Source organism: Cervus canadensis, chromosome 4, assembly GCF_019320065.1.
Source record: "Cervus canadensis isolate Bull #8, Minnesota chromosome 4, ASM1932006v1, whole genome shotgun sequence".
NCBI lineage: Eukaryota > Metazoa > Chordata > Mammalia > Artiodactyla > Cervidae > Cervus > Cervus canadensis.
In genome coordinates, this window is record NC_057389.1 from 100,038,901 (window position 1) to 100,048,695 (window position 9,795).

Here is a 9,795-nt window from a genome sequence, read left to right on the forward strand (position 1 = left end):
TGAGGTAATGGGACTTTCAGATTTATTCTTCTGGAAGACAGAAGAGATTGGGGGAAGGAGTAATAAACCCTGAATGCATCTGGCTTGTAACATTGTGCACTAGACACAGAGAATGAGCAGGCAAAACTTCCTATCTGTCCAGACCACTTTCCCCAGGGAAATCAGTTACTAGAGATGGTGGTAAGGAGAGGGAAATGGTAATGAGCAGACATGGGGAGCTATAAATATCTCCTCTGCTGCATCCCTCAGCCTGTGCATCCTTGGCATGGACGAGACAGGGATGCTGCTTTGGGTGTCATAACTGATACAGGGGACCAATGCTTGAGTCCATCCCACTGTTTTGTTGGGGAACAGAGCTTTTATCTCCATCATCAACCACCCAAGAGGAATCTGAACACTTATGTCAAGACCTTTCTCTGAGAGACACCAACAGGTGAGTCTAAGAACCCAGAAATACTGAAGATGGTCAAAGGGAATAGCAACGTTTACCTGAGCTCATGAGAGCCAATCCAGACTAGCCCAAACCCAAAATTATTGTGTTTTTTTCCCCTGTGATTGATTAATACTTTAATTTATTAATTTGTGATGCCCAAAATACAAATGAACATGGAACTCAGCAATGTAAAAGTCAATGCTGACTTTCGATGCCATGGACTATACAGTCCATGGAATTCCCTAGGCCAGAATACTGGAGTGGGCAACCTTTCCGTTCTCCAGGGGATCTTTCCAACCCAGGGATAGAATCCAGGTCTCTCACATTGTGGGCAGATTCTTTACTAACTGAGCCACAAAGGAAACCCAAGAATACTGGAGTGGGTAGCAGATACCTTCTCTAGCGGATCTTTCTGACTCAATAATTAAGCCAGGGTCTCCTGCATTGCAGGCAGATTCTTTACCAACTGATTTATCAGGGAAGCCCAAATGATGAACATGGAAGCTCGGTTAGAAGGGTGAATAGGACACGTAAAGTGTTTCCAGTATAAGCAGAACCCAATTAACTTTTAACTATAGTAGAGATATGGGGTATTAACTGTGGAGGAATGTACAGAGATGCAACACCTTTTTTTTTTTTTTTTAAATATGCAGCACACTTTACTATGATGAGAAAAATCCAGACCAAGGTATGTTGACACATATTTCCTTGCAACAGCAGTTCATGAGACATAAATTTCTCAGTATCTCCTCTCTCAGTATTCAAATCAAAAAAATATTTATTATGAGAAAAGCTTGTGCTAATGAGTTTAATTTGTGATTGTTTTATTTCCTGTAAGGCTAAATACGTTTGTTGGTTAGTCAGTCCTTTTATAAAAAAAGTAGAACTATGCTTATTCACTTCCTTTGCCTCTGTACGGTGAATCAGCATGTTTTTATTCCTAGTTTTTATTTCATTCTTTAACAGAATTGGAATTTTTTCAAGTTCATTGTTTGGCCTTTAGCTATTTTATGTACACATGGAAGAATTTGTACAGAATGTCTGTCTGAGAGTTTGTAAACTTTGTGTGGTAAAATCTCAGCATCATCTTATATTCTTCATTGCTGTATTTTTTTTTTAACCGAAGGAAGAGGGCTGCCACTTAAATATTGTTTACTTGCAAATCCTTGCTTTAAACATAAATGAAAATGAATATTCTTCTGCATATACATCTTAATAAGTCATGCTTTTTATGGATGTTCAACTACTTTCCACATCTATTATCCCTTATTGTTTAATTGATTTTATTGTGATCAGATCTCTTCATGAAAGTTGTATCGTATTCAGCCACCATTTGTAATGCATTCTCCTTTGCATTTAACTACAGATAAATTTTATCTTCTGTACCTGTATTTAAATCTATATGTCTGTATGTGAGAGGAAATTATAACTTAGGTACTGCTTGCTCCTCACATTTTAAAAGGCTTTCTGTCATGTTCCTTCACATCCAAATCTTTGCAATCTAACATTGAATTAGTGACCCTCAGGGATATCATTAAGTTGTGACTAGTGTATATCATTTCTTTAAGAATTTAGTTTTGGATTTCCCTTCAATTTTGGTTCAGACTAGGCTTTTTAAACTATGAAATTTCCTGAAGTGCTGAAGATACTTTTTATGGACAAGGGCCCCCTTGTGACTTGAAGTTTCAACAACAGCATGGAGGCCACCTTTTCCCTCAACATCTTCTGACATTATCTCTCCTCACTCTCCCTCCTGCTCATTTCCTCACCAGACCGGCTTCCGTTTATCCACTGGAGCATCTTGAACAAACCCTTTCCTCGGGGTCTTCACACTAACCATTCCTTTATGATGATACCCTTCCCCAAATGTGCTCACAGTAGTGACACTTGAAGTCTATTTGAATATCTTCTTTGCAAGTCTTGCCTAAATATGCATAAAAACCATACTCTATTTTTGCTCTCTCTTTGTACCTGCTTCCTTCGTAACATCTATAACCAAAAGACATCATATGTGTGTGTGTGTTTATTTCCATATCAACCTTTTTATTTGCTTGTATTCTGTCTCCACAACCAGATTTTAGTAGCTTTTGTTTTTCGGCACTCTAAACTCCTTGCTCACATAGTAGCTAGAATATTGTCACAATTCAATTTATATTACTCAAATGCATGACAGAATTTTATTAAAACTGTACTATACATGACATCCTGGGGGAAACTGACAGTTGGACAAGTTTGTTCATTAGAGGTGACACAAGAGGTGCCCTCAAGTGCACAAAATTCATGGACATAATGTTAAAAGTAATTTATTGATGGAAATGTAAATGGTAGCATTTATACCTTGTGAGTAATGCCCATTTGTGTGAAAATAAGTCATGTTATTTACCCATTTTTTCATAGTCACCACCACCACATGGCACCAAGGAACCTAACAAGTGTTTCCAAGTTTCTTCTTCTGGGGTTTCCAGAAGAACCAGAATTGCAACCCTTCATATTTGAGCTTTTCCTCTCCATGTACCTGATCACTGTGTTTGGAAACCTGCTCATTATTCTGGCTATCAGTTCAAATATCCACCTCCACACCCCCATGTACTTCTTTCTTTCCAACCTGTCCTTTGTAGCCATCTATTTCACCTCCACCACCATGCCAAAGATGCTGGTGAATATACAGACAAAGAGCAAAGTCATAACCTATGAAGGCTGCATCACCCAGATGTATTTCTTCACACTTTTTGGAGGACTGGACATCTTGCTCCTAACAGTGATGGCCTATGACCGATTCATGGCCATCTGTCACCCCCTGCACTACATGGTCCTCATGAACCCCCAGTTCTGTGAACTGTTGGTGCTGGTGTCCTGGGTCATGAGTGCCCTGCATTCCTTGTTACAAAGCTTAATGGTGTTGCGACTGTCCTTCTGTACCTTCTTAGAAATCCCTCACTTTTTCTGTGAACTCAATCAGATGATCCAATTTGCCAGTTCTGATACCTTTCTCAACAATGTGGTGATGTACTCTGGAGCTGTGTTGCTGGCTGGTGGTTCCCTCACATGTATCATTTACTCTTACTCTAAGATAATTTTCTCCATATATGGAATCACATCATCTCAGGGGAAGTATAAAGCATTTTCCACCTGTGCATCTCACCTCTCCATTGTTTCCTTATTTTATTGTACGGGTTTAGGAGTGTACCTTAGCTCTGCCAGTACCAACAGCTCACACTCAAGTGCAACAGCCTCAGTGATGTACACTGTGGTCACACCCATGCTGAACCCCTTCATCTACAGTCTGAGAAATAAAGACTTAAAGAGGGGTCTGAAAATACTCTTTGGAAAGGTGACTCTAAAAGGGCCATTGTCCTAGGGCGTAAGAAGTGCCCTGGATAGCAGAGCTCAAAGCAAGCCAAAAGTTTTTCCAGTCTTTGCTTAGACTGTGGACATAGAACATGTCTCTTCCAGTTTTCTTGGAATTTCTATTTTTATTTCAGATTTTCTATACAGTTTATCCAACTCACTTTTAAGCTTTGTGATCTCTCTATTATCCAAATGGCATTCCCAACCTTGAACATGAAGTATTTAATTTCTTTTCAAATAAAATAAATCACACCATGTATTTTTTTTATGGTAATAGTAGCTGTACTACTCCTATGGGGAAGAAATTCCTCTTGGCAAGATAGCTATTTATATAACATTATTACAGAAAAGAATTTGAGACCATTCTTTATCACTTTTGTGAATATTATTCTTTGCACATCATTACCTTAATTTCTCTTCCTGATAATCCAAACTTTAACATACTGGATATTATCACTGTTCATGTTCTTTTTCTACTCATTAGGCTCTGGTACACGGCTTATGGCTTATGCCAACTGTGTCTACCATAGTTGCTGGCAAAAATCGGTAATAAAATACATGTCTTCAAGTGGATAATAAAATACATGTCTTCAAGTAGAATCTAGAGCAAAAGACAAATATAGAAAAAGGATTGAAATAATATGACCGGGAAGTAGAGTTGATCTTCAGTAAGATGAAGGAAAATATAAAATCATGCATTTATTACTCTGCAGATATTTTCAGGCAGTTCAGAATTTTTCTTTTTCAACTCTATTTCAATGAGTTTTCCACTCACTGAAATACGGACTTTCAGTGTCCATTTGTAAGGTGTGCTCATTGAGCTGAATGACTGGAAGTATGCTTTGAGTTTTTATTAAATTATTTTTCTCGTCTCTGCTTAAAAATTTCCAATACTTACATAAAATATTACTTTCTATGTCTCTAAATGAAATTTCTCCCATTACTCAATGTATTGTCATAACTAATGAATGGGGTAATAAATGAACATCAATGTCATCCATTATGTACCATCTTCATAATCAAGGCGTGACTCAGTATGAAACGAATTCTTGATTCAGGGTCACTGGTGGTGTGAAAACACCCATGTCCTTCCAATCTCCCGTTGTGACCTCAAAACAACATCAATGAGTCACTTTTTCATACAGTTATATGAAATAAACTTGAATAACAATGTTCATGAATGTTGTCTTCAAATATCAAAACAAATGCCTAAAGCATGAAGAATTAGATTATTAAGATTGCCCTCAGTTCTATCCAATTTGACTATTTTATCAGTTAGTTATTCTGCATACAACTTTTCTAAAATAAAATTGTTTAATAAAATATCTTTATTATCATATGGGATGGTCAGCGTGGAGTTGTATTGATCTCTTCAGATTTCTCATGAGACTGTAGTCAGACATGAATCTCTTTATTGTGTTTCTAAGGCTCATCCATGATGATGTGTGTGGCTATACTGCTCTTTCGACTCGAACCAATTTATGTTTTTATACCTATGTAAGTTAATGTTCTAGTTTGCAAGGAAAATTCTCTTATTAAAATGTGGATTTCTTTAATTCTACTATTTCATTATTCACATATAGAACTCTTTTTTTCCCCCAGTTTGAAGAGATATGTCTTGCCCCTGTTAGGTGCGACTCAGCTTCCTGGGCTTCAGACCCTAATCCAGCATGCACACTAGAACTATTAAATTTTAATACCTTAATTAAAGCATTATTGCATATAATAAACTATGTCCATTAAAGTGTACAAATTGAAGAATTCCAAAACAGATGGCCAGTCCAGGTTGGATGCATGAGACAAGTGCTCGGGCTGGTGCACTGGGATGACCCAGAGGGATGGGATGAGGAGGGAGGTGGGAGGGGGGGATCGGGATGGGGAACACATGTAAATCCATGGCTGATTCATATCAATGTATGGCAAAAACCACTACAATGTTGTAAAGTAATTAGCCTCCAACTAATAAAAATAAATGAAAAAACAAATTAAGAGTACACATTGCCTGGTTCCATTTACATATATCTTAAGGAGGTGTGCAATGGTTTTATGGTTTGTGTGGTGCAGTGGTAAAAGAATCCACCAGCCAATGCAGGAGACAGAGGAGATGCAGTTTCAAGCCCCTGGTCAAGAAGATCCCCTGCAGTAGGAAATGGCAACCCACTGCAGTATTCTTGCCTGGGAAATCCCATGGACAGAGGAGCCTGGCAGGCTACAGTCCATGGGGTTGAAAAGAGTCGGACACAACTGAACGACTGAGCAACTACACATGTAGTTGCTACAAGTGTATCCCCACAGATTTCTTCCTTATTTCTGAAGGCAGTGTAGAATAATAAAAATAACTTTGAGAGGGGGTGTGAGAAAACATGAAATGTATAAAAATAGTATAGTTGAAAGAACATATTCAAAGCATAAGGAGTATGTATTATTATTCATATTCATATTATTCATATTTGTATTATTTGTGTATATATATTTTTCTTAAACCCACACAGGTACATGTACATACACACACATATTCATTTATAATCCCATTTATTATGCTGAAAAAGAACTTTACATAAAATTGAAGGGTAAAGAAGTAAAAATAATAGATGTTTGAATTAACATGAAATTCAAGGAGGGAAGCCCATGGTGGCTTAGTGATAAAGAATCCGCACACCAATGTAGGAGACATAGGTTTGATTCATGGGTCAGGAAGATCCCCTGTAGAAGGCAATGGCAATTTACTCCAGTATTCTTGCCTGGCAAATCCCATGGACAGAGGAGCCTGGCAGGCTACAGCCCATAGGGTCTCAAAAGAGTTGTATACAACATGGCAGCTAAACAACAGCAATAAAAGAATGTAGAAATTCAGAAAAAAAGTTTTTTTTAAATAGCTTGTGTGACCTTATTTTGATATGAAGTACTTTTCCTATCTTAAGTCTTCAAGACAGAACCACATTTATATTTATGCAAGATGATATTCAATGCACCAACAAATGAGGCAACTATTTACAAATTGACTCTATTTTTTTTCTCCTACTAATATGGGATTTCAATACAAATACCTTTATCCAGAGGAAACTAAGTGACTGAATTAAAGAGTTTAAATTCAATTTCAGAGAACTGAATTTATTAGATAAATGTGTGTGTTACATTCTTATTGTTGCAATAAGACATTACTACCCTAGCGATTTTTTTGAGATCAAAAGTTGATATTCCTTCTAATTGGACTGAATAGAAGATGTCTGCTAAAACTGGGATCCACCTGGACACTTCAGGGAAGAATGCATTGCCTTCTTAGACCCCTTTCTAAGGGCACCTGAATTCCTTGTCTCATGGTCCTTTCTCCATCTTCAAAGTCAGCAGTATAGCATCTTCAAATCTGACCCTGACTCCAGTTCTTCTTCTCTCCTCCATATTTACAGAACCATTGAAATTACCTTATATCAGCTTGGCTTTTTTTTGCTGTTCAGTTGCTAAGACATGTCCAACTCTTTGTGACCCTGTGGACTGTAGCACACCAGGCTCCTCTGTCCTCCACTGTCTCCCAGAGTTTGTCATATTCATAGCCATTGAATCAGTGATGCCATCCAACCACTTCATTCTCTGTTGCCCCTTTCTCCTTTTGCCCTCAAGCTTTCCAACCATCAGGATCTTTTCCAATGAGTCAGCTCTTCACATCAGGTGGCCAAAGTATTGGAGTTTCAACTTCAGCATCAGTGCTTGAAAGCACTGAATGTTTGGGGTTGATTTCTTTTAGGATTGACTGGACAAGCTAATCTTTTCATTTTAAAGTCAATGATTAACAAATTTATTTTATATGCTAGCTTTTCTCCCCTTTATATAAGCTGACATGTTTAAAGATCTTGGAATTAGGATATGGACATCTTCTAGAGACATTTATTCTGCCTACTTCAAAGTCTTTATTTGATGTTTACTATTTGATGTCATTCAAGACCCCTTATATAAAGAGTTAAATACAGTTTATCGCAGCCTCTGTAGTCAGTGATTTTTTTTTTCTTTCAAAATTACATACAAAAATCATTTTTGGTAGAGAAGACATAAACTTAACTGTATCTGACTCTAACACAGGACCAGAGCCTTGTTAGTCGAAGTGTGACCAACATACTAGGACCTGTAGCATTGCAGCTTCTAGTGGCTAATAGAAATGTGGAGTCCTTGGGCCCACTGAAAGCCTACCTCCCCAATCAAAATTTGTGCTTGGTCCCTGGTGACTTGTGTGCACACTAAAGGTGGAGAAGTGTCGGTGTAAAATGAGATTTCTCATCTTCTAGCTGTTAATATTTGAGACAGAATAATTACTTCTCTCGGATGCTGTTCTGTGTATTGACAGTATTTAGCCACATCCTTTCTGACATTGCCACATATTCCCAGAAGCAAAACCACCTCTGGTTGAGAACCATGACCCTGAGTTTGAGAACTGGAAACCTTCTAATAGAATTCCAACCAAGACTCCCTCCCAAAACTGGTTGGTAATTTTCAGCATAATGCTAAATAACCACCTACAATGAGGAATGAAGTACATAATGGTATACTTCCCAGAAGAAACTTCTCTAAAAATGAGATTAGATAATCCTTATAATGTGCTATTGGAGGTTATGGCACTTAAAACATCTAAATATTAATATATCTCATAACTTACACACAGTTTGTAGCTATTAGCTTCATGCATAAGCATGAAGTTACTAATGTTTTAGCAAAAGTGTCAGGAAGCCAAGGAATGCACTGCCCAATGTTTTGCCTTAAATGGACAAAGTTGTTCCTCTTATAAGGAGGGGAATGATGACTTTCTAAGGGTATCATGGGCTGTGTCCCCACCATAAGTCAGTGCTTCAGTTATACAAGGGACATAGTGAAGACAGTTGCTTCAGTCTCACATGCTGGAGAAAACTTAAATTCAGGGATGAGATAAGGTGCAGGCAGGAGAATTAATGGAGCAAGATTAATAAAAACTGAACTCTCTTGCCTTATAATCTGATCTCCAGAGAACACAGAATCAATTGGAAAAAAAAAACAAAAAACAACTTTCTGTCTAGATCAAGAAGTTCCACAAGCAAATCATGTATGTATAAGTCATTGTAAAACAGGCAAAAATGTGTCTAATGAGCAGGTATAGAGAGTTATAACCATCCCTGAGCTTGTATAACCTGGGCATGGACAAGACAATGCTGCAACTGGAGTCCTAAGTCTGGCTAAATGTCCAGTGTCTTATCTGCAGACAACTTCAGTCTTCATCATCAACCCAGGAAGGGATTCAGAGTTCCATAGAAAGACATTTCTCTCAGAGCTCCAAAGCAAATGAGTCCAAGAGCCCAAAAGACATTGCCCAAAGAAAAAGTCAGAAATAATGAAATCCAAGAATATTTACCCGAGGGCACCTGAGAAACAAGTCAGCCTATCCAGGAGTCCAGAGAACACTTTGGTTGTTTGCTTGCTCGGTGAAAATTCAAAGTATTTTTTAGATGCTAAAAAAGAGAAGTGAACATTGAACTCAGTAAGGTAATGTTCAGGGATGAGTATCTTATTAATAAACTGGAGTGGAGAAATAGTGTACTAGCTGTGGAGGGGTATAAAATGCAATGAAGGCATTTCTTTCTAACTTTTAAGATGGCATATTTGACCATATTTACTTATTGATAAGAAAGATCCAAACCAAGGAATTCTTGCAAATGCATCTTTGCAAAAATCCTTGTGGTTGTGAGAAACATGTTTCACAGTATCTTCTGTGAAAAAAAAATTTAGATGTAGAAGGGGTATGCTAATTATCTTACTTTGCAATCATTTCATTACCTATGAGGGTAGATATGTTTGTGGATTTATTAGCCATTTACTTTCTTTATCTTAAATTATCTGTATGACTCCTTTCTTTGGTAGAGAAGAATCAGAGAAACTTTATTCCTATTTTTGATTGCAACCTTTCAATAAAAGAATTGGACTTTTTTTCACAAAAAGTTTGTGGCTGTTTGTCATTTAGTTCTTTTATTTGTATATAATGTATTGGAGGAGAACTG

At 37.4% G+C, this 9,795-nt stretch overlaps 1 pseudogene; it reads left to right on the plus strand.

The window, feature by feature from the left end:
* Positions 1 to 2,843: 2,843 nt before the first annotated feature.
* On the plus strand, positions 2,844 to 3,814 carry LOC122440982 (annotated as a pseudogene).
* The last annotated feature ends 5,981 nt before the right edge of the window (positions 3,815 to 9,795 follow it).